The sequence below is a fragment of the Vicugna pacos genome, chromosome 5, assembly GCF_048564905.1.
Source record: "Vicugna pacos chromosome 5, VicPac4, whole genome shotgun sequence".
NCBI classification, from domain to species: domain Eukaryota; kingdom Metazoa; phylum Chordata; class Mammalia; order Artiodactyla; family Camelidae; genus Vicugna; species Vicugna pacos.
Window position 1 is genome coordinate 37457830 of NC_132991.1, and position 26953 is coordinate 37484782.

At 35.7% G+C, this 26953-nt stretch overlaps 1 protein-coding gene and 1 long non-coding RNA gene across 2 annotated transcripts in view; one reads left to right on the forward strand and one right to left on the reverse strand.

The window, feature by feature from the left end:
- The window catches only part of KCNH7 (potassium voltage-gated channel subfamily H member 7), a 389771-nt gene that overhangs the window by 321707 nt on the left and 41111 nt on the right, over positions 1 to 26953 (reverse strand). The window lies entirely within an intron of this gene.
- LOC140696379 (uncharacterized) lies at positions 3180 to 8278 on the forward strand. Its single transcript, XR_012072619.1, has 2 exons — positions 3180 to 3228; positions 8047 to 8278. It is a non-coding gene; the product is annotated as an uncharacterized lncRNA (long non-coding RNA).

Below are 26953 nucleotides of genomic sequence, written 5' to 3' on the forward strand. Positions count from 1 at the left end.
TTTAAGATACCACATATACATGATATCATATGGTATTTTTCTTTCTCTTTCTGGCTTACTTCACTTACAATGACAATCTCCAGATCCATCTGTGTTACTGCAAATGGCATTATTTTATTATTTTTTTATGGACGGGTAGTATTCCATTGTATAAATATACCACAGCTTCTTTATCCAGTCATCTGTCAATGGACATTCCACATCTTGGCTATTGTAAATAGCACAGGGACTATATTCAATATCTTGTAGCCACTTACGGACAAAAAGAATATGAAAACAAATATATGTATGTTCATGTATGACTAAAGCATTTTGCTGTACACCAGAAATTGACACAAAATTGTAAACTGACTATGATTCAATAAAAATATCTATACAAAAAATTGGGTATTGTGTAGCAACTCTTAAAAAGTTTAATCAGATATTTTTCCAGGGCAAAGACCCCTGAAATGACAACTGGTCTGCTTAGTACTGATTTGGGTCAAGCTCGCTGCATAGTGGGTTTATTTCTGATCCTCAGAATCAACGAGTATTTGCTGAGTTACTACTGAATACATAGCTGTATGACACGAAATTTGTAGTGTGTTTTACACCAGATGTGCCTCCAAGATGAGGGGCAAGTTTCAAGTAAGCACATCAAAGCCTATTTACATGTGTGGTACCCTTTAATGAATTTCACATCTTTCCACCCATGAATGAAGAAGAAATACATATTGTCACAAATCGATCTGTAGGGCGAGTCCGTCCAGATTATGCAAATCTGTTCTCTGATCTAAGTGGTCTCAAACTGTCCTAGGAATTCTGGAAAACATTTTCACCCTTAACCAATGTTATTTCTTCCTTGTCTTTGCTCCCAAGATCAAACAGACGGTAGAAACAATAAGAAAATGTCAAGAGGGATATGACAGTCACGGAACAGCTGAAGTGAAAGGAGGGAGAGCCCAGCACTGGGTTTTAATTTTGGTCGCTCTCACTGCTCGCTCCTTCCAGCATTCCACCCAATGTTTGAGCAACACAGATTAGAAAGCAACAGTTTTAGACCGTTTCATATAAATTTATTTTTGAATGGCTAACATCAAAAAATTCAGGAGGTGCAAAAGATACAAAATGAAGTGTTCCTACTACCCATGTTACAGCTATGTCTACCTCTCAAGAGACTTTTGATGTTTTATGTGTGTGTGTGTATTTATGTGTGTCCTTTCAGAGATGTTCGAAGCAAATTACATGCACAAACACACACTCAGACATAATTTTATTTTTGTACAAAAGGTATAATGTTCTATTACATTGTTCTTTACTTTGCTTTTTAAAAATTTAACAATTGATGGTTGAGATTGTTCCCTATCAGTTTATAAAGAATTTATGAAGAGTTTATCTTCTCTCTTGCTCTCACTAATGGCTGCATTGTATCTTATCACATGATTGTGATTTAACCCATACTATATTAACCCATATTATATTCAAAGGCATAAACAGAATTTCCAATTGTTTTGCTGCAATGACTAACCATGTACTTCAGTCATTCTTGGTGTGTCTAGTGTTGTAGAATATATATTTAGAAGGGAAGTTACTCAGTTAAAAGATACATATGATTGAAATTTCAAAAGCTATACTTGAATTGACCTTCATAGAAGTTTTACCAATGTATATTACCACAAGCAATGGATGAAAATGTTTGGTCCCCACACCCTTATCAACAATGTCTATAAACATGTAATATTTTTTCAATTTGGTAGGCAAAAAGTGGTTTTCCAGTGTTCTGAACATACTTTTCCTATGTCTTCACTATGACTGCAGTTTCATTGTTTTACATTTAACAATTGTCCGTTTTTGAATTTATTATGATGTAGGATTTAAGATGTACATCCATTTTTTTCCCCCGGATGGCTACTAAAATGGTGTACACCACTTGTTAATGAATTCATCTTTTTCCCCAGAGACTTGGAAAGCTACCTTCACCATATACTAAAACCTCACAAATAATTGGGTCATCTGGGTTCTTATCTTGTCTCTACTGACCTGTTTTTACAGTTTTATGTATAAAGTTTAAAAATGTTTTAATAACCAGTAAGACTATTTCCTCTTCATTACTTTTTAAATTCAAGATTTTAGTTTTCATGTAAACAAGTTTTAACACAGTTAGCCCCAGTTAGACAGCTTACTTCAAGGTGTGGTTGGAACTCAAGATTTTTTAATAAAGGGCCATGCTATACATTTAAAAGAATAGTATCCTACAGCATTCCCTTGCCAAGATAAGATATTTAAGTGACATAAGGGATAAATAGATTTGTGTTAGCAAAATAGCCATGATTTGTGTTAGAAGGCTAGCAAGCAGATAGTATTCACATCAAAACATGTTCCAAGTTTTAAATTATTCACTTAAAAACTAATTTTCAGTAACTAAATTATTGATTTCAATACTAGTTTGGGAATGAAGCAATCAGTGAATTGAAGACTACCAAAAAAGATATAAAAGTAAAGATATTTTTGATAGAGTAATCAAAACAAAATTTTCTGGAACATTAAAATAGAGATGAAATTACTTGAATTTTAATTATTCAAGACAGGTTTTCTGAAGCTGGGTTAATTTTGATAACCTATGCCTGTTTCTCTTATATGGAAAAACACAATAACCTTCAGTGTCTAGCACCACCCGTTTACCTCTGACATCAAAATTGTCCTATCTTGTACAATTCAGTATCAATTGTGGAATCAGCAGTCCACAGACTCCATTCAGCCCTGCTGTGCTTGGCTCGTGGGCATGGACAGGGGCGAGGGAGGAAAACTGAAACAAAAGGCAGAGGTAAGAGACACCACTGCTTCATCAACTAATAAGTGAGAGAGGTCAGCAGTATCTTTAAAGGAGAATAAAGAAAAGTTATGGAATCAAGCCGCCAGGTGCTCCAATATCAATTTCTGCAGCCTTTTCTAAAAGCTTTAACGCGGAGCAAGTCTTCCGACTCTCGCAAAGTGTAAACACATACTGAAGTGTTCATTCTGCCCCCACCCTACGTGCTGTCAAATCACCAATCATCATTTCTGTCCAAGGGCGGTCTATACTGGAGCACAAAAGGAAAAGAGGGAGGGGTGAGGCGGAGGGATCGGCTAGTGTTAAAGGGAGCGCTTTTCCACAGAGTTCTATGGTTGCTATAGTAACAGCTTCTTTTGTTTGTACATATTCGGAACAGCTGCTTCCTCTGGGCTTCTGGTGGCAGGGATATTATGGAGGTAACTGAGAGGGAAAGATGCACCATGCTGACCATGGAAAATAGTTTCCATTATCAGATCATTCTTGTTTAACGGGTTTATCTTTATACCAGGGTTAAATGTGGGTTTTAAATGTTGGTAACAAGATCTTTTAAACGATGAATTCCACCAAGGAAAGACCTAGGTATGCAAGATGTCTTGGGCTTGCTTGAACAACAGACCACTCTCTTGTGCCCTTGGGACTTGAAACCCTTCATTCTCTTTCTACCTTGTGTACATGCAAACTGTATTTCAAGCTCCCCAGGAGGTATTTTTCGCAACAGAAAATACTCCCTTTCCAAATGCTCACAAATCCTTGTTCACCTTTCCAAGTCCTAATTAATTCCTCTAATTAGAGCTTTTTCTGGCTGCAGCCATTTACAAAGTTGAATTGCTGCTCAAAACAAATAAATGAATATTCATAAACTAATAATATTAGCTGAATTAACAGTCCTGTTGCCCATATACTGCTTTTACAACCAGCCTATTAAGGACTTCTATAGATCTTAGTAAAGAACGTTCATCTCCAAGGGAAAGGTAGAGAAAACTATGGTTCATTTTAAGGAGCAAATGCCCTATCCATCTAGCTACCTATCTACACATGCAAATATATGTATACATACATATGGAAAAATATGGTTTTATTTTAAGAAACAAATGCCTTACCAACACATATATGTGTATGTATTTACATATGTAAATACATGGCATAATGTAGAAACCCAAGGGGTTAAAAATAATGAAGCAAAACTTGAAAAATGGCATCTGATGGTTGAGTAGTCAAATTTTGTAAATACACAAACTTAAGATGCAAATAAGCAAAGCAGAAGGCACAGATGTCCTCATAAACAAATTGATATTGAACACAGGGGTACTACCATGTTTCTAATCCTATGGGAGTCTGGAAAAGTGCAGTATGAAAGGAAAGTGATGCTCTTGTTTTTTCATTAAAATTTATTCATCATTTGCCTAACGAAGGGCTTTTAAATTTTGAATTTTAGTAAAATCCATGAACTATTTTGTTGGTTTAATTTACCCACTGCAGGTATTCACAGGTGCTACATCTTAAGCCTCAGTTCATGGCAATTTGATTACATATTTGCCTGAGAATTCTCACAGACACCAGCTCATTTTATCCCAGTATCACACTGAATCTGAATGAACAAACTTTGATTCAAAATTTGAAGGAGACAGTACAGATGTTTAGATTATTTCATCAAATACAGAATTACTGAATTATTACTGGATATGTATACACATTTATTTCACTTGTTTAATAATAATACTTTTGAACCCAAAGATTTTATATTAATTTCAGTTAATTATAAATTACCACAGGTGAAATTTTAAGCCCTAAAATAAGCACAAGTATTCCAATTTCTCTGCTTTCTGACTACTTGATTTGGGGTAAATTGTCTAACTTCTTTGGGCTTCAGTCTCACAAACTGTAAACCAATGATACCAACCCAATACCTTTGGGACATGTTTCTGAAAGAATGAATTAAGACAAAACATATAAATTCATGCAGAAACTGTAAATGTCATATGATGCTATTACAATATGTATTGTTATGAAAAAGTAGCCAGTTTTTATTATTTTTCATCTCGTGAATTGTTTTGATTTCATTCTACCCTCTTCTTAATATTCTTGTATATTATTAATGTGGTGATGACATTGAAATCTCCAAATTTAGTCAAATTTTTTTCCAAATTCCAAACCTGGATTTTCCAAATGTTTGCAACTGAAGTCCCTTTTGATATCTCAAATGCCTTGGGTCCAAATCTGAACAACTGATCCCACCTTCCAAGTTTCTCCTTCTACCATATTTCTGGTACAAGCACTACCTTTCGTCCAGTTCCCAAGGTCTAAAAATCTCTGTTACATTTTTTTTATGTCCAGACTATTAAGTTTTATACCTTCACAACTTGGAGTTATCTCATGGATTTGAGCTTCATTTTCATTCCTATTCAACTCTGGTTGAATTTATTAAGAATTTGCTCAAATTATTGCAGACAGTCTCCAAAGCTCCAAGTTCCTCAATATACTGCAGACTAACTCTTTTTCTAAGTAATTGATGATTTTTGGCTTCAAACTATACAGTGTAACTTCTTAGCCTGACCCTCAGGGTATTCCATGATCAAAATCCAGCCCAGACATTATTGTTATTTTCATCACCATTGTAAAATGAAATTTCTCATGATCTCCTAACATTATTCATATATTTACAACTCTGCTTTTTGCAAGTCTTTGCTTACTCTGTTTCCCTTACATGAGTAGCCTTCCTCTGTCCCAACTTCTTGAGAGCAAATGCCACTTTATAAAGTTTTTCTTAATTCCCAGCCTCGTGATAAGGTAAACCTTTTGGTCCTTGCTCTAGCACTTAAATTTGACTTTGTGTTGCTCTTATTTTTGTATATATATGATTGCCTTGTGAGATTTTTAGATACATTATTTATTCAATTTAGTGTTCACTATAGCAACTATTACAATAAACTTTAAAATGGAAGATATTTTAAATGAATACAATTTTTACAAATCTAAAGAGTTTATACAGGACTACGTATAAATTCTTACTTACCAATAAAGTAAAGTTTCAGAGTGAAACTTGGATTTTTTTCCCCAACCTTTTATCTGATTTCGTACTTTTGTATCTTCAGAATATTGCTATTCAAATATTTCATGAATAGCTTCAAAACTACTTGTATAATGCTATATCATTTACAAATAACATTTTTGGTGAGACATACCTCCTGAGTAGTCTTTGCTTTTAAAAAGAAATGTGCAAGAAAAACAGCACTTTTTCTTTCTGAAGACAGCTGATGCTTAAGACAGAGGTATCTACTGGGGACCCTGGAAGTGACCAGCTTAAGAGGAAGGCTACAGGCTGAGGTAGAGATACACAAAGATAAGAAAAACCTGGGTCCATGATGACATAGTTGAGCTGTTGAGTTACCAACTCTGGATCTGTTCTACCTCCAAACATTTTGTTATATACGTCAGTGAATCCCTTATTTTATAAGCCCCTTGTAATCAGGTTTTATGTCACTCTTGGCCAAAAAAAAAAAAAAAAAAAAAGAATGGCACAGGAATTCAGAGAAATGAGCTAATGATAGACAACTCTCTCTCAAGGAGAGAGAGGGACAGAAAAGACAGAAAAAGAGAATAGAGTCAGAGTGACTTTCAAATTTTTATGAGCCAGGCTATACTTCATTTGATTAGCCATTGATTTCTTTATACTCTTTAAAAACACATTCTTTTTTATTTGTGTTAGTAAATGGATTTCAGGTTCCCAAATTTAAACACTTCCTAAAAAGACATTCAATTATCATGACAATAACTCTCTAAGTAAAATATTAGCATTTCCTCCATTTTAGAGACGAGAAAACTGAGGGTTGAAATGGTCATATCTAATAACCAAAAGAAAATCTGAGCTTGAACCCAGATTTTCTAACTAAAAAGCTGTTCTCTTTCACCATACTATGTCCTTCCCATTGCATTCATCTTACTGCCTCATTATGGTGTTTTATTTCTAACTTCTCCAGTAACATCAATGATATTGCCTCTTTAGCATCACAAAAATGAAATTCTTTTTTTAACCCATTATTTATTTTTTTGGTCCCAATTCATTCAATATAGTATAGTTTTCCCTCTTGGAGTACTTATGAAAGCTCCCTTCCTTACTCCCCACTGTCGGCCACAAGTGTTGTTAAAGTCAAGCAAGTACCAGAGCAGCCAGCTTAGATGGAGCTGGAAGCACATCAGTCTATTTCAAATTTAAAACCCTCAAAGCCCATAGAATCAATAGTGGAGGCCAATTAGGACTTACGATTAAACTAAGTAAAATACGATCTTAATGTTTACATCTCCAGCATTTTGACTCTCCTTTCTTTTTCCCACTTCAAATTCAGAGCATTAGCCATTTATTTAGTGTGTTCCAAAGTGAAAAACACCATCCTTGTCTTTGAGAAGCTTGAGTGAAGGAAAGAGACATAAAGACAACTCAGAGAAGAAAAGCAAAGGGCACCAGTTTCCGCCACTTCCATAAATAGGAAAAACTGATCCCTGCTCATGGCTAGACTAATCACGCTCCCTGAAGCTTTGAATTATCTTCTTCCAAGTAGTTATTATCAAGTTTCACTTCAATTGAATCAATTCACCTCAATCATTAAAGTGACCTTTTATATACAATAATATACACCAGTACTTGGTTAATTTTCCTACCATGTCAGAATTATTCTAGAGCAAAACATGACTGTTTTTTTTTTTAATTAAATGATCATTTGTAACAGTCAAATGTTGGAAACGGTCTGTCCTCCAATACAAAAGGAAAAGGGTCCTTGAAAGGAGATAAATAACAGGTACCTACTCCAAAAAAAAATTTTTTTTTTAATCATTAAAAATAAAAGTTAAAAAAATACAAATACAAAAAAAAAGTTTATTATCACTTTCACAAACTCTGATAATTTAACTTCAAAACTCAAGTATTACTAAGCATTTTTTCTGGTTATAAATCACTTTTTAAAGACAATAATTTGAGGTGCTGTTTTAATTGAACTTCATAACTCCTGTGTCAAGGTTTAGTGATTACCTTTTCTGAGAGTAAATTCAGGGAATTTATCATGAAATAAAAATCTAAAAAAAAAATTCATGTACAGCCTTTTAGATAAAAAAGAGAAACTTCCTACCCGTTCTTATTTTCTCATTTTAGATCATTATTTTAAATATTTTCTTATTTTATATTCATTTTGCAATTTTAGCTTAAACTTGTATCAATTTTTATTCTCTTTTTATTCTCTTAGGTTGCACTGATTTTATCACTTGCTTTTATAATGATCAGCAAAACAAGAATCAGAACTGGAGAGATCTCTTGTCCTCAACAGGGAATGGACAGAGGAAAGGGGATGGATGAAAACATTTGTCTCTATGCTGCTGTGGGATAATAGAAAATATATATTGGTATATATTGGTCTTTGCCCCTGCTCCCTGACACAGGGCCCTTAAGCCCTTATAAATTCCTAAATGATAAGAGTACTATGATCATCTTTTTTTCTAATGAAGTGACACTTCATGGGCTCCTGGATAGCTCCTGGTTGGGGCTGGTCACCAGAAAGACCAAGCCATGATTAGATGCTTGAAATTTTCAGCCCAATCCCTCATCCTTCAAAGATAGGAGGGGAATACAAATGAAGTTAATACTGATCGTGATTATATGACAAAACTTCCATGAAAATCCCAATTGTAAGGAATTCAAAGAGCTTCCAGATTGGCAAACACATGTACACTGGGACGGTGACGCACCTGAACTCCACAGGGAGAGAGGATCTTGTGCTTGGGACCCTCCCAGACCTTGTCCTATGTATCTCTTCATCTGATTATTCATCTGTATCCTTTATCATATCTTTTAATAAACTGGTAAATGTAAGTAAGTGTTTCCCTGAGTTCTGTGAGCACCTCTAGCAAATTTATGGGACCCAAAGAGGGGGTAGCTGGAACTTCTATCGATTGCTGGTTGGTCAGAAGCACAGATAATAATCTGGGCTTGTGACTGGTGTCTGAAGTCGGGGGTGGAGGGGGCAGAAAGGGGGCAGTCTTGTGGGACTGAGCCCTTAACCTGTGGGATCTGATGCTATGGCTGGATAGACGGTGTCAGAATTGAGTTAAATTACAGGAAACCCAGCTAGTGTCTCAGAAAATTACTTGTTGTGGGGAAAAACCTTCATACATTTGGTGACCAGGAGTGTCAGAAGTGTCAGACTCCTTTAAACACAAATCTAATGCAAGAGTATTGCCCTCACACCAATCAACATACTGTAGAAAATCTAGAATATCAAACCATATTTTTAAAAATGTATCATTCTACCACCCTGAGAGAAATTCTACAAATACACTGGTGTATTTCCTTTGAGTCTCCTCTTGTTTGTGCCTGTGTATGTATCTGCGTTTATGTATAGCTCTAGAATAATTTTTATAAACATCACTTTAATGGCATTTAATAATAATGTTACATTTTAGTAAACATCATTTTAATAGTAGCATAATATTTTAATAATCATGATCTCTAAATTAACATTTCCTCCCTGTTGAATGCTTAAATTATCACCAGACTTAATCTGTATGAATACAACAGTGATGAGCAGCATTGTACACACATGTATGCCACTCTTGAAATTATTTTTTCAGAATATAACTTTTGAAAGATGAATGAATGCTTTAAAGGCATTAATGCAATCACCATATTGTCACCCTTCCTACTTTATGCCTCTTCTAAATTGGGTAGTATTACCATTTTTTAAAAGTACAATTTAGTTTAAATATTACTTTGTTCTTCTTTCATTAATTGTAAATCTATATTCAATATCGTGTAATAGCCTATAATGAAAAAGAATATGAAAGGAATATAAATATATGTATAACTGAATTACTATGCTGTGCACCAGAAACTAACCCAACATTGCAAATTGACTATACTTCAATAAAAAATGTGAAATGAACAATTAAAAAATACATTTAATAAAGAAAAAATAGTCTAATTTCAACTTGAACTATATGGTACTTTTCATTTTATTTCATTGTCTTTGTATTTTACATGACGTTTTGAGGTTTTGAGATGACATTGTCATTGAGACTTTTTCTTTGCTGCACAAAAGGCTTTCCTCTTACTGTCATTACTGTGTTTTCCTCCCTACTCACATATTACCCTTTGAGGAGGCATTGACAATTTGTGGTTCCAAACTACAGAATAAAAATTGAGTAAAACTGGTTCTTACAACAAGAGTGGCCATCACATTGCATAGTCAAGTGGATATGGATGAAATGAGTAAGAAGAGGAAAAAGATGTATAAGGAAAAAGAAAAACAGAAGATGTAGAAATGTATAACCATAAAGAGGAGAGAAAAGAAAACAGATTTTTAGGAACAAAATGTTTACCTTTTTAGCTATCCATTTGCATTCTGTACCATGAAACTCTGACCTTCTTGGTATCTATTAATTTATTGCTGTGTAACTCCATTCCCTTATTTTCCTTAACTACTGAAAAGTACTAAAATATCAAGAGTGGTATAAGTTAATATAGACTTACTTTATATTGTTTGAAATAAAGTGCAGAGCTAGAGTCAGTTTAGAATAGATGTCAAGAGTGTAGACACTAGAGTGAAAGTACCAGCTATAGACTTGGCTCTGCTCTTTACTCGCTCTGTAAACTTGGGCAAGTTATTTCATTTCTCTGTGCCTGATTTTCCCATAGAACTGTTGTGAAATAACCATGTGAACACATGAACGTGCATTACACAATGCTTGGCTAACGATAAATACTGGATACATATTGGCTGTCAATTATTAGTAAAGCTGAGATTCTTGCTAAAATAAACTATGATTCTAATCTTACCATTCATTTTTTTCAGCAGACATCTATTGAACACATTTTACATTCCAAATGCTGTACGAAGTGGTAGGAAAATAGCTGATGAACCAGCTCTTGTAGCCTCTGGAGGGAAGGCTTAATACAGATATCATATGAACATAATCCCAAGTGCTCAACCTCACATCTAGGAAGGCCAGTCCATTGGCTAATACAAATGATCTGGGCTAAACCTGCTCCTCTCTGGGAAGTGTCATTACAATGATGAAATACTGAGCCAATTATCCTGGGGTGATGAGCTAAAAGAATATATTGATTTCAAGACTGCACACTGAACCAAGTACAAGTGAAAAATGCTGGTGGCAGGAGGGGCAGAGACAGACAGAGACAGAGACAGAGAGAAAAGAGAGAGGTGAGAAAAAGAGAGAAAAAAGAGGGTGAGAAGAGAAAGAGGAGAGAGAAGGGACTGCAGAAGGTATTTGGGAGAGAGGAGGAAGGAGAAGAAAGGACAGAAGCTTGAGACCATGCAGCCTCTGAAAGAGAGACAGTAGCTCAGTCTGGGACTTGGCAATTCCCGATTTCCCCTTCCACGGGGTATGACTGTACTTCATAATCTTGGAGAACAGTGGGATTTACTGTCATACCTTTACAATATCTGATACTGTCCTACTTGATATCAAGGTGTGGTTTTGTTGCTCATTCCTCAGAGAGCTTTAACTAAGGCAATACACAGCAGATGAATATGAAGTAATTTTCTGGCTTGGGTGGAGTTTAGGCAGAGGGCCAGCTCTTCTACAAGAAGTATCCTATATAAACTCTCCAACAACTATTGTCTCTCTCTATCCTTGTTCTAATTTCTCCATGGTTGGAGTTGGTACTTGGAGCCCAGTGTCCACTCACCACTGCAGATGAGTGATTTGTCATACAGTGGGATCCTGAAATCTTTATTATCATTCTGCTGTCACTAAACAGGTATTGCCAATACTGTATTCTCTTTTAGTGGTAGGAGAGTAAATATTGAAGTTGAGGAGACTAGTATGTGTCGAGCATGGCTTATATAAGCTGAGCACTATGCTCCGAACTTTACATACACCAATTATATTATCTCATTTTACTCTCTAGCAATTGTGTGAAGTTTTAACCATGCTCACTTTTATAAAGAAGAAAACTGACAGTCTTAGTAAAGTGAAGCAAATTACCAATGACCTTAAGGCCAGTAGCAGAGCCAAGATTTTAACCAGAGTTAAAATACATGGCTCTGAGTTAAATCACAACAGGATGCCATAGAGAAGATGTACCAGGTACTTTATTTTGTCCCTTGTGTGAAATGAAGTAAACTAGTGACATAAATTGAACTAATATTGAGGCATTATCACACTGAATATAATACTAAGTTGAAACAGGTTTTAAAACAACAGATATCATTTTTTCTAAGATTGGTTATTGTTATTCGTTAAAATAAAAATGACTATAATTTTGGCTCATATAATGATCCTTTTGGGTATGTGGGTAAAGGAATCATCAAATATAAACCCAATATGTGTACTAAGAAAGATTTGAAATTAACAAAGAGTTCAGCAGTAAGCTTAAACCCACTGCCAATTGCTTGGAAGGATGAACCAAAATGCACTAAAGACAGCAATGTACATATACTGCAGGACTATGAATGCTCAGTGAGCCAGCAGAGTACCCATCAGGGTGAAATCATGCAGTAAGTTAAATCATGACTGCATGAGGGATAAAAGATGAGCAATAAAATAAATACCAATGTCAGCAGTGTGGTAAAACATCAGAATTCAGAACAACTGAAAATACTTCAAGCATAAGAGGATACATGTCAAAGGAGACACCATAAAAGACGTTTAAAAAAAGATTTTTGAGGAAAATTTGATATCAAAATGGATTGAGATAAACACTGTATTCTTTTGCTTCAGAATAACCTGGGGACAGTTAGCTTTCTTACACATGTCTAAAGGTGAGAAAGAATTCTAAGAACAAACTGATGTTACAGGTTAACACTTACTCCCTTAGTCTTAATGTTTCCATGTGGAGAAACTCTTGCTAGATGAACACTCTTGGCCTTTCACTCCTCTCTTAAGTAGTAATGCTTAAGGCTCAATTTAACAAGAAATACTATAAGGTCTACTTACTTGCATCTAACCCAAACTTGCTAAATCTACTTTTCGTCAGGAATAAAACTGACCCAGTTATCTGACCACAGAAACTACTTCTAAATTAGTTTCTAAACAAGGTTGGAAAGAAAAGGTATTCTTTTTTACTGCCTAGAAGTTTAATAGCTAAGACTAATTACACGGCTGTGTATGTTTGTGCATTTGTGCATGTGTGTGTGTGATATCTTACAAGCCTTAAAACTATACATTATGATCACTCATGTATATGTAAGACCTCTTCATTGACATATGTATTGAAAAGCAGTTGTTTTGCAGTATTTAATTTTGATTTTGCTATTTGATTCATTGGCAATATGTAAAAACCATATATAATGATCAGTAAGGATTACAGTGGCAAAGAGAAGAAAAAAATTGTCTGGAGGAATTGTTGGGTTACTAGGCAGGTAGCTATGCCAATCCAATTTTGATCTGGGATAGCTGTAGAAACACAAATGGTGAGGTTTCAACCTTAAGCCTTTATTAAAAATAAATATAAATGTGAAGTTGGAATACTAAATTTTCAGAATGAACAAACTGATCACATCCTGTAATTCCATTAAAACTACACCAATTACAAGAAACAATTCTGGAATGTTAATGAATCATTTAATTTATTCTTCAATGCCAAAGAAATTGATATTATGCTAGAAAGTTTTCTACTTGGGCGTGTACACGACGAATTGTCTAGCTGGCTATTAAGAAAGGAAGTATGAAAAAAAGATGATTGAATAAGAAGAAGAAGTAGCCCAAAGTCAAGCCAGAGGTACACTTTTGACACAAATGAAAATGAAGTCTACTTTAACATAGTGTAATACTTGTAATGATGACCAAATTTCCATTGTATTCTGAAATATGACAACTTTATGGGCAATAATAACAATAGCTTATTGTCACTACAATTACCTAATATGTCCCAAACACAGTGATAACTGAAAGGCATCTCATCTTGACCACCCCCAAATCCTCCAGAGCAGACACCACTGGGCTTATTTTACAGATAAGGTAACATTCTGGGAAAGGTTATTTTCTCCAACAACCTGTTACTGTCTCACGTGTACGAGTGGGAGAGCTGGGACTCAAACTCAGGTCTCTTGCATCTGAAATCTATGCCCTTTCCACTATGCCACATTCAATGCATAACACGTTTCTAAAATAAATTTCTCTGTCTTCCCTTATACTGTTTCGTTTCTTGACTTCCTTATTTCTGCAGTCATCCACCCAGGTCCTTCAGATCAACCTTTGACTCTCTCTCACAACTCCAGCGTCCCATCAGTTCCCAAGTCCACTTCTACCCTGTCCTGCTTATTCCTACCTTGGGGAGGTTCCCATCACTTCTTCCCTGTCATAGTAGCATAATTCCCTATAAACTCACCCTGCATGAAGAGCCACATTCATCTTGCTATACATACAACCTTCTTATATGTTCCACATAATCCATTTCATTTGCTAATAACTTTCAGCAACTCCATTATAAGACTGGGGTAGGCAAACTTTTTTCTGTAAAGGGTAAGACAGGAAATATTTTAGGCTGTGTGGGCCACACGGTCTCTGTTGCAACTGTTCAGTTCCATCAATATGATGCAAAAGCAGCCACAGACAACAAGTAAAAGTGAGCCTTAGACCCACAGAAGTGAGTGGGTCATATTCGAATAAAATTGTACTCACAGAAAACAGAGGGCAGGCTGGATTTGGCCCACAGACTATAGTTTATCAACCTCTGGTGTAGGATAAAATACAAGTAAGAACTCTACTTGTTCTTCAAGGCTCTTTATAAATTAATAAATAAAATAAATATTATTAATGAAATATTGACTTTCTCAAGTCAAGTAACCCATTGCCCCTACTCCCGAGCCTTTTCCAGGGTCAAATTTCATGACAGCATTAAGGACACAAAACACCCCTTTGCCTCTATCTTAATCCCCATTCCTCCAGGCCACATTCTGCTTCTTTTGCCACCACTTACCTTAGAGACACTGAGAGTTTTGTAGTTAGACAGAACCAGGTTCTTATACCAGCCTGTTCACTATCTGATCTGACCCAGGGTAATATTATTAACATCTCTGATTCTAGATCTTCTCATTTATACTATGAGAATAGTAATGTTATTGCTACTGTGATGATTAAAATAAACCGTTCTATGAACTGTGAAATAACATGGCTCCAAAAACATTGCAGATAGTAAGAAATGTTCACTCGTCCTTTTATTTTCTCTCGCTAAAGCCACCAATCAGTAAATCTAATTGATAGCCTGTGGGCTTTTTCAGACTTGATTTCTTCTGATCTGATTACGTTAACTGCTCTTTCTTTGGATTCTTTCCTCCCTCCTCTTGGACAGCAGAAGAGAACTCTTTTCCCTTCTATCTCAGTCCTTCTTTCTCAGTCCTTCTGACCAGCTCTCTTTTTTGCTCATCCCTATATATCCTCCTTTCCAAAGCAGCTTTATCTTGATTTTTCTCAGGTCTGGCTCCTTCTTGCCATGGAGACCTTAGACATCATTTCCCAGAGAGGCTTCTGTGATCACCTAGTCCAAGTTCACCCTAAATCACTCCCTCTCACATCAACCTATTTCAACCCTCTGCACAACCCCTGTCAGTAACTGATATTTTCTTCTGGTTTTTATGTGTTTCTTTGTTTATTATCTCCCTCCACCAGGATATAAACTTCAACCACCCATTCGTCACTATTTCCCCAGGCCTTGGAACAGTATCTGGCACACAGCAGGTGCTCGATAAGCATTTATATAATTGAATTGTGTAGACATCTTGATGTTCCCCCGGGTTCTGCCTTTAGCTCCCATGTTCTCTCACTATACAAGATCTCTGAGCAAAATTATCTACTCCCAGAACTCTAACTGCTGCTGAGCTGCTGGCCTTTTTCCCTCAAGAAGCCTAACTTCCTTCCTGCCTCCCTTCCTTTCTCCCTAGACTTTGACTGCTGACATAGTTATTTTTCTAAGTCATAAATCTAACTCCTCACATCTTGGATTAAAAGCCTTCAGTGGTTCCTCACTGCTTACAGGACAGAGTTTAGACTCCTTAGTTTGTCAGACAAGTTCTGTCCCTTGTCTAACTTTCCAGTGCTATTTCTTACCACTTCTTTAGATAAAAATAACAGTTTGACAAACTTTGATTGAGTTCCTATGTGAACACAAAGATGGGAAAGACAGACCCTCCCTGAGCACAGAAGGAGGCTTTGTAGAAAAAAAATCTAAAGGCCCATAAACCAAAGGAGAAGAGAACTGCTCTTTATAGGATGCCAATTTGTTTCCTAGAACTGATCTCAGTACTCTATATTTTTTCATTCAGTCTTTATTGCAATGAGATTGTTATTATTATGTTTTTCATCTGACAGAAAAGCTGATATGTAAGTTCTTTAAGGTCAAGAATTTTTACCTGTTTTATTCACTCCCATTTGACCCTCACCCTAAACTGTTGTGAGCACATGGGAGATCCTTCATAATTTTTTTTTAATAAATGGAGAATTAGAGAAGCTAATTAATTTGTCAGCACTGCAGGATCAACAAGCAACATGCTGGGATACCAGTCAGGTCTAACTCCAAATCCTTTAGTTTTTTACACTGTAAGCCTTGGGACTGTGTGTATTTTTCATCATCTTGTTATCAGTGTATGCACAGAACTTGGCACAGGATAGGAAACCAGGAATATACTTGAATAAATAATCTCACAAAGTTCTTTTCTACATAAAATAGGTATTAAAAATGTATTTTAGGACATGATCTTTCAAAATTAGTAAATCGGGTAACTGGAGTTGATAGAGAATAAATGGATCCAATTCACATTTATTTACATTATGTAACACTGATGTTCTAGATATTCATATTTCAAGCTAATACATATGCTCTCAGACATCACTGCCTAAGATGGTATTCTGAAATAGGCATGACCCTTGTGTCTACTACAGAAAATTTATCCACTGGGTTATATGCAATTACTACTCAGTCAATTACTGACTGAATGAGCCTGACACCTTTTTGGAGAGAAGCCAAATTTTTTTTTTCTTTTTTTGAAGGGTTCCACTTCCTAGGTCATTCAACTCAAATATTAGTGCAACTCAAAAACTCTGTTGCCTTCTTCATCACTTATATCAACTGCTTTAATGTATGATTCACTTTGATTTTGCCGACAAAATTTACAGAGAAAAATATTTTTTCAAAGCCATAATATGAATTTTAACATTAAGGAAAACAACAGTTTTTAAGCAAGACTTAAACAACAGTTTTATACGTACACACATAATATGATTTTTTTATCATAATAAGCACTATCAATGTAAAAACTGAGTTGTTACATATGTATTTCTGACTATAACAACTTCTGAATAGTTGCTCATGCACTAGTCTCCATTTCCTAATCTGAAAGCCATTTCATTTTACTCTCCCTCTAACCCACAATCACCCATATTAACCCATAGCATCCAAAATGTCTTGGGTTGATGATGATGCCATCTGGTGGCAGAAACAGTCTGAACTAATTGCATTCCTACAGGGTCCCTGCTCCTTTCTAAGAGAAATTCTACACTATCTAGTGTCACTGTTTTCCACTTTTCTTCCTTGCCACATCTTAATGAATTGCACCATAAATAGTTCTCAATATACTTATATATCTTTTTAAACCTTCTCCCTCTTCCCCTCTCAGTTGCCTCCATTTCTCCAAGGTGTTCATCTGTTCCCTTCTACTTTCTGTATCAATTGTGAGCTTAAAAAAAAAAACAAAAAACTTTTCTGTATACAGTTGCTTAGTGTATCAAGAGTGCTACTGATATAAATGTATCCAAGGAGATAGAAAAAACAAAGTTAAACTCTGTCTTACGAATTCATTTTGATAAAGAACAGCAAAAATGTCTCCCTCTCTCCCTTCCTTATTTCTAGAAAAGCAATTCTCTTTCTTAGAGGTAGTAAGAGTTAGTAGTATTCCACAGGCAAAATTATAAAAATACTTTCCTCAACAAAAGTCATAGCCTATTATTCAGACTTTTCTGTGCCTCATTTCATTTCCACAATAACATATTTTAGTGGTGTTTTCAGTTAAAGTACACAAAGAGCTACCTTGTCCTTTTAAGGGCTGTATAGTATTTCACCACCCAGCTGTGCCTTGTTTACGTAAAAAACTCTCCACTGAAGGATTTTTAGGTTTTTTCCTAATCTTTTGCTACTACATAAAATGATTCATTGTGCTAGTGCTAGAATAGCTGTACACTGAACACCTAGAAACAGTCACTGAGTCCTAAGGGTAAGAGCAGAAAATAGTAACATTTTGAGATTAAATAAATATAAAACAGTAGTACCCTAAGTTTTGTGACAATATCCAAACACAATTTTCAGACTCTGCAAAACCATTTTTATCTACACTCTTATCCTAATTGAACTAACTTTTTCCCAAGCTTGGAGAAACATGGCCTCTTTTCCAAACTTATGTCCTTATAGAAGGTTTTGGAGTTCCAAACTTATAAATCTGGGGACAGAATATAATTCTAAGGATGGGATTTCCTGCAGAAGACATTATTTCAGCTAATTACTAAATTAAAAATCTTATAAGTAAGTAATTTGAAAAGTGCACTGCCTCAAATTAATATGATTTGATTCCTTCTCAAAATAGCTGTTAGAATAGCTAATAGTCATGTATAATGACTGTAATACACTGGTGGGATGATGTATACATTACATTACCATCACTGACCAATTAATTTAAGAGAAATTCAGTAGAGATTATGTCATATATTTATATATGCAAACATGCCCATTTACACACATAATCTGTAATTTTGAAGTATTCAATATCGATAACTTGAATATTGATAGTAACATAGATTTAACGTGTACCATGTCTTTGGTATTGTGTCAAAGTGTGTATTCACTCATCTAATCCTCATAAAAATAGAATCTATTACTATCAATTATTATTTAAACAGATAAGGCTTAGGGAAATAAAAAGTTTTCAGAATGTTAGGCTGCAGTAAGTGGTAAGGTAAGAGACTGAATTTGGATTGTTAATCTTAATTCACATATTTATTAAGTCCTTATGTTACTAAATCTATATGTTTATTAACTGTCAACATTATTTATGCTCATGACTAGGAGAATGGAAGCAACTAAATGTAGCAGAAAGAATGAGGAAGATAAAAATTGGATTGAAAGTGGAAAAATGAAAAGAAATAATGGGAAGGGATGAGAGCAATGGCGTAATGAGTATGTAAAAGTGTTTTTGGGTTTAGTTAGTTTTGGGGTTTTCAAAAGTTCTTTTCGATCGTGAGTTCCTTAACGATCAGTGGCTGCACAGTCAAATGTAAGAAACCAACAGGCAAATCTAGTCATTTGGTTTTGAACTATCCTTCCCTTAAGTCTCTAAGCTCAATTCTATAAGATTTCAGGGAATCAGTTAGAAAAGTGACTAATTTAGGGCTTTGAGAGGAAAGCAATTTTTTTTTTTACCAGGGCTGAGAACACTTCCTTTTGTGATTGGTTGTCATAAAGGTAAAAATTTAGATACCTAGGTAAACTCAAAAAGTATTCCTTCGTGTTGCAATTCTCATCATCAGTGAGATAAAAAGAATGAAAAACTAACTGGACTTTAGATATTTCTAGTGTTATTAATTTTGAAATGTGGTATTTAAAATTATCCCTTGCATTCATAACACAAAACCCCTCAGAATCCTTATGAATAGGCCAAACAATTTTGTGACTCTGATTATTTCACTGAATATAGTTAACAAGTACTTGTGGGGTTCCTACTGACTTACCTACTCATCATGTGCCAGACACAGCAGTAAACAAAACAGATACAATTCTGCCTTTATGGAGCCTAAATTCTAGTGTGGGGGAAAAGAGAGCACACAAAATACATACGGAGTATGTATAGTCTGTTAGATAGTGAAAGGACAATGGGGAAAAATAGATCAAAAAAGATAAATAGGGAGTTAAGGGTACAGTTTAAAATAAAATAGTCATAAAGGGCTTTTCTGAGAAGTTGGTATTTAAAGAAAGACCAGAAAGAGGTGACGGAATGAGTCATGTGGATATTCTGGTGAAAAGCATTCCAGGAACAGCGAACGCATAGGCAATAAGGCAGGAGAATGTCTGACATTTTCAAGGAAACATGAGGGGGCCAGAGTGGCGGGAATGAGGGAGGAGGAGAGACAAGGCTGAGTGATAAGATCAGAGAGGACATGGGAAGTCCAGTCTTTAAAACCTTTTAGGTCACTATAAGGTCTTTGGCTTAACCATCGAAGAAGAAACAGAAAGCCACTGGAGAGGTTTCATGAAGAAATCATCCAAGTAGTAAGAAAAGCAATGGTTCCAGGTGTTTCTGTGGCATTATTCTGAGAATAGAATAAAGTCAAACAGCTTCAAAAGGAGACTAAACATCCCTCACCGAAGCCAGCAATAAAATGGGCATCTACGGCATAGATTATGGAGCATGCCGTGGTTTGTGCTGTGTATCTGATTAAGCTAGACACCATGTGCCCCAAACTCCCTCCTCTGTTTGGTTGCCAAATACAGTTGACTGCAAGGGGAGCACATGTGTGTCCAGTAGCCAACACTCTATGAGGGTCGTCCTCATCAGATGCTGTGATAGACAGGTGCAGAGGTACCAGGCAGGTTTCAGCCTCTCCTAACTCTCCTCCACTCCGCATCCAACAGCTTCCTGGTCACTGATCCTGCTACCCAACAGTAGTCAGGGCCACAACTGAACACTTCGCTGTGAAGCCACACAGGTGGCAACTCACCAACGGTAATAACTGCCCACGGAGGGAGGATATAGCTCAGTGTAGAGCACATGCTTGGCATGCGCGAGGTCTCGGGCTCTACCTCCAGCACGTCCGTAATTAATTAATTAATTAATAGCTCCCTCGCTCGCTCTTGCAAAAATAATTGCCTTCGGACTCCCACCCAAGTTTCCCCTTGGCAGTCCAACCTGGGAGCTGACAGTGCATGTCTTCTCAGGTTGGATGATTTCTTTGATGATCCAACTAACATCTCAGAACTTCACTGCCACAATTCCTCCTACAGTTGTGGAAAGCCTAATCTTTACGATAAATTCTTTATCCTATAATAGTCATTGGTGACTCTGCTCCCATGTCTGAACTTGCCCAGTCCAGCCCATTAACAGAAAACTGTCCATTTGTTTCAACACTTGATAAACTTAGCTAATATTGGCAAGTTTGGGGAAATCGTAAAATAAAGTCCTTAGCAGGATGCGTTTGGCTCAGGCCAACAATGTTTTGAGATGTTTTCAGAAAGGCTTTTCTGCAGCAGACGGAATGTGGTTTTAGAGCCTGATCCAAGGTTTAAGAAAAACATCTAATCCCAAGTTCTGCTTCCGAATGCTGTCAATTTGGAAAATGAGAGCAGATGTTGACAGAGATGTATTTGCTGATCTAATGCCTCAGCAAACACTCTGAAGTAAAGACAACGTGAGACTAGACTGAATAAATATCCTCTTTTGAATTTATTTTACAAACCCTTTTAGCTGTATCCCCTAAAGGTGACATCTCTAAGATGATGAAGACAAAAGGGTGCTGTCATTAAAACTCAGCAAAGTTTCTGTACTTTAATTGCACAGCGTCGAACATAAGATACCCACATTAAAGAGAATCTTTCTGCATATTTCAGTTTGAAATGTAAATGAATGTCTGATTTATTCATCAGTGATTCCAGACTTCAGAGTTTCTCCTTTCTAAATGTATTGAGTGCATTCAAGTTGCAGCTCAAAGAGCTAATAAGTGGTATGTTTGAGTGAAAAATATGTAGATACACTTTGAAAAAAAAACAAGTGGTGAGGAATTCCCTTGATTTTAATTCAAGCAAAACTCCCATTTAATCTGAATTTATATTGTTTCCACAATCCAGTGTTTGGATTTTGTGAAATGCAGACTGTAGAAAAGTGGAAGTCTTCATCAAATTAAATATTAAAAACAAGACTTAGCTGACTTGTTACTATTGATCCAAAGTCAACAAGAATTTATTGCATTAATATAAGTTAGAAATTCTCTACCACATTGTTTTGTTAATCCTCCTGACCATCCTGTGGGCTGGCTTTACAGAATATGGTGGGGTTTAATGCCTTTTAACTGCTGGTTAATTTCCACAGTGTTACAACAAGGGGAGGAATGAGGAAGGGGGAGAGGTGATGAGGTTGCTCTGGAGAGAGTCATCGTCTTCTAGATCTCTTCCAACTGAGGGCTCACAATTTGCCAGCAGAAGCTGACATGGGTCCGATAAGGATGGCCTTGCTGTGCAAAGAATCTGTACTATTTCTCAATTTTTTTATATCCACCTAAAATGTTGTCATGTACACATATATTTCTCTTTTGAAAGAAAATATTAGCTTGTCATGAAACAGTATAAACCAAGAAACTATCAGTCTTTTTAACAGCTATGAATCAGCTGGAGATAAATATACCAATTAGCAATGTCCATTCTTAAGATTAATGGTCTAAATATAACAGTTCAATAAAACCCTTACTTTTCTATTAACTTCTTATTATATTAATATAGCCCTTGCTTAATATGGTGATTTTTAGTATATCACTACCACTTATTAGTTTATATCAAAAGTTTTTCAGCATTCCACTAATTTATTGATCTATGATCATAATGTGCTATTAGTTAGATATCCTGACTTCACTGGATTTTTTTGCAGTCGCTTAAATTTAATGTGCTTTAAAAGGAAACCATCAACAAAACAAAAAGACAACCTATGGAATGCGAGAAAAATTTGCAAACAATGTGACTGGCAAAGGTTAATTTCCAAAATATACAAACAGCTCCTAAAATTCAATAGCAAAAAAAACAAAAATAAAAAATAAAAAAATTGGCAGAAGCCCTAAACAGACATTTCTCAAAAGAACACATACAGATGGACAACTGGCACAGGAAAAGATGCTCAATATCCCTAATTACCAGAGAAATGCAAATCAAAACTATAATGAGGTATCACCTCACACCAGTCAGAATAGCTACCATGAAAAGTGTACAGATAAATGCTAGAAAGCATGTGAAGAAAAGAGAACCCTATTAGACTGCTGGTGGGAATGTAAATTGGTGCAACCACTATGGAAAATACTATAGAGATTCCTTTAAAATCCAAAAATAGAGCTACCATATGATCCAGCAATCCCATTCCTGGGCATATATCCAGAGAAAACTCCAGTTCAAAAAGATACATGCACCCCAACATTCATAGCAGCACATTTACATTAGCCAAGACATGGAATCAACATACATGCCCATCAAGAGATGATTGGTTTAAGAAGATGTGATATACATACACAAGGGAATATTACTCAACCATAAAAAGAATGAAATGATGCCATTTGCAGCAACATGGATGAACCTAGAGATTTTCATACTAAGTGAAGTGAGTCAGACAGAGAAAGCAAGTATATGATATCATTTATATGTGGAATGTAAAAAATAATTCAAATGAACAGAAACAGACTCAGAGACATAGAAAACAAACTTATGGTTACCAAAGGGGAAAGGGAAGAGGTGAGCAATAAATTAGGCATATGGGATTAACATATACAAACTATATAAAATAGATAAGCAACAAGGATTTGCTGTATAACAAAGGGAACAATGTTAAGTACCTTGTAATAACCTATAATGGAAAATAACCTGAATATTTATGTATGTATGTATGTGTGTGTGTATATATATATATATATGTATGTATTTACATATATATATAAAACTGCTGTATACTTGAAACTAACACAGTATTGTAAATCAACTATACTTCAATTAAAAAGTAAATATAAGCCTATGTCTTCAGTTACTACAAAAATATATCGAACATACTTTAGACATTCAGTGAATGAGTTAAGAAGGAAACATTTCTGCATTTTGGATGTTCTTTTCTTCTGATTTCCATGACTACTTTCTACTCAGGGTGCACGTGGAGCTTTTTGTATTTGTTTTTGTTTTGTGGGGGTTAAGGTGTAGGTGGGACTTTTGTTTTCATTGTTGTTTTTGCTTGTTGGTTGTTTGAGTTGTTTGGGTTTTGGGAGACAACTTTCTCGGGAAAGAATCTGAAACCAGTGTTGCTTAGAACCCCCTGAGAATGGACATAGAGTGGTGACTGCATCACATTTATTGGGCTATTAATTTTCCAATTAATTTAGTGAACTTCTTTTTTTAAATGTTCTCAAAACCTCTACTAAAACATGTAATATGAACCAACACTCACACAGTACTTACTATTTGCCAGGCACTGTTCTTTGAGCTTGACACATATCAACTCCTCCTTACTACAGCACCAGCAGGTGGGCACTATGCACAAGGAAACAGGCACAGAGCTAAGTCACCTGCCCAAGGGCACACAAGGAGGAAATCACAGAGAGGATTTGGACGCCAGGAGTGTGGCTTCAGAGCTCTCGTGCTTCTATTAAAAACAAGTTTAAAAATCCACATGGTCTCATAGATTATTTGATTATTTAATCAATTATTTAAATCAAATATTTAAATCAATTATATAAATATTGTATAATGTCTTTGAAAATGCTTTAAAAAATTTAAGCATATTTTAAATAAAGTATTTTGAACTTTGTTTTCATTTTAAGCAAACATTCTGAATATAAGCTACTGTCCAACATCGGTGCACTTGAATTTACCAAGTCTGAAGTGTGTTAACTTTGAGAATTATCTAGATGTTCAACTTTTTAGGCTGAATGATTAAAATAGAATTTACTTGTTTCTCATCTCAGAATTTTGTAGGCATATTTTCAGAAATATAAAAAAATTAATCTTCATATTAGATGGAAATTCTATGGTAATAGAAAGAAATAAAGATAGATGGATGGACAGTTATCTAGTTAGCTAGTACAAAGAAAGGAAGGAAGAAAGAGAGAGAAGAAGGAAGGAAAGAAGGAAGAATCTGACCACTTATGCACCAGGGACTAATTCGGATGTATCATATACCTGGTGTCTGTGCATGCAAAAATCACTTCCTGTTCTTGCCCATAAAGCACTGCAGATGGTGTCACCTTTCCCCTCCTCAAACATAATTCCACTCAGTGCTGGGCTGGAAAAAGATTCTAAGTGACACTGAAGAAATGACTAGAGCTGTGGCTTCTGTGTACCCCCTATGGTATTCACACCCTAATTGTCAGCATAGTGTCCACAATTATTTAACATCCACTGTCCTCATAATGTTACTTTCTCTTTTTTTCTCTTATACATGTTCTTTAATACATGTATACTCTTAAGCCTACTTCTATTGTCCATATGAGAAAAGAGAGTCTCAAAGAGGTTTTACTTGAAAGAATTATCTGAAGTCACCCTACTAATTAGGCTTAACAAACCAATTTTTACTGTACTATTTATGTGTTCCTATTATTAATACATAATAATGCCTTCTAAAAAGCCAGCTTCAAACTATAATATGGTTTAGGTCTTAAAAGAATCTGATATGGAAAAATGACCTTATTAATATGTATAGAAACACATTAATTTTATTTCTTGATATCCTGCAGTCTTAATAGTTTTAAAAGTTCTGATTCATGACCTTGAGTAAAATACATATCAGAGTTAGTGAAATTACACTACTTTTTTTTCTTTTTAAGCTATTCATCTCACTCTTAAGTATTTTGCCCAGTTAAGTCAGTAATTAAGAACGTGCTTTAGTTTTTAAGATCATTAAAGTGAATAAGTAACCACAAAATCTATATTCTCGGACAGTTAACTCATTTCATAGACACAAAGAGACTCATTAATTAGTTGTAGATTAAGGTTTTCCTTGCATATTATCAATGATTTAATGTTATATGATTCAGTAATTAGATGATATAATTACTTTCTATTAAAATCTTTTTTATCATTACAGAATTGAGTGGATACATTGGAATGAAATTGTTTGAAACTTTATTCTTTCAGGAGAGTCTGGTGGTGAATGGGGAGAGAAAAGATAGAGAAGGAGTGGGTAGCAACGTTATAAGGAATCTAGACTATACCACTGTGGTTCAAGTTCCATTCTTGGTTCCAGGGACATTATTGTTTTCCAGGGACATCCCCCTCAGATGGAGCTCCTCTGGTTAGAGCAGTACGAAGTCTGTCCCAAGAGAAGCCCTCAACCATGGGCTCCTTGCCATTCTTGAGTCCTGTCTTCAGGACCCCACACTTTGATAGTCACTGATTATTCACTCTGAAAACCTACAATTCCAAATCCAGCAAATGAGAAGAAGGTCAAAGATGCTGTGAAGGAGGTCCTTGCCTGCATTCAGATTCTGACAGTGACTCTAGTCACACAGAAAAGCATCAGGAAACCTACTCAGTAGAACAGAGATCATTTCCCTTTCTCTTATCTTGACATGTGCCCAGAATAGGAGCTTATTTCTATGGGATCCGTAAGACAATTTAAGGCAGTAACTGTGAACGAACACCTTGCCCCATCTGGTTCCATTCCTACAGTCAGAGGGGACAGCCTCCTAGGCCCTTCCTATGACCAAGTCTAAAAGCACAGGGTTACTCACATGCTCTGTGCACAGAATCACAGGCAGATGTTGGCTATTTTATCTCTGGAAAGTGAAGGGAAGAGGAGTAAAAAGAAGAAACAGAGAAGAGCACAGAGTGAAAACGTTGCCTCAGATGGTAAATCCACAATCAGGCCCCAGGAACAAACAAAAAGGAAATCTGAAGTTCTAGAATAAATTTGTTCATCTCAATAGCATCTATGTTTTGCTTAAATGAAAAGTTGTTTATGTATACCATGTATACAATGACAAGGAAAGAGCATGGGCACTGGTATGAGAGAGGCCTGGGTCTGAATCTCATAACTACACTGATGAAATTATTCAATCTTTCTAAATCTTAGTTTCCTCATCGGTAAAATGGGTATAGCAATATGACCCTGAAAGGATTTTTGAGAGGACTGAATGTGATAATGTATGCAAGGTGCTAAGAAGGAGCCTAGCACATAATAGGCTACAAGCCAACACTGTTTCACAAGGAGAACTGCCCATCGATACTGAGTGAACCAGAACCCATTGGGATTTCAATGGTTTGTCCAGTGAGATGCTCAACCATCTGCCTCAAGTGGGCTCAAGTATTTCCTAATGATAGTACATTTAGAGGTTTTCTCTTCATGTAATCCAGGTAATACAATTGATTTATGGTCATACACTACCCAGCTTGTCTTACTTACATAATGTAAAATACATGAT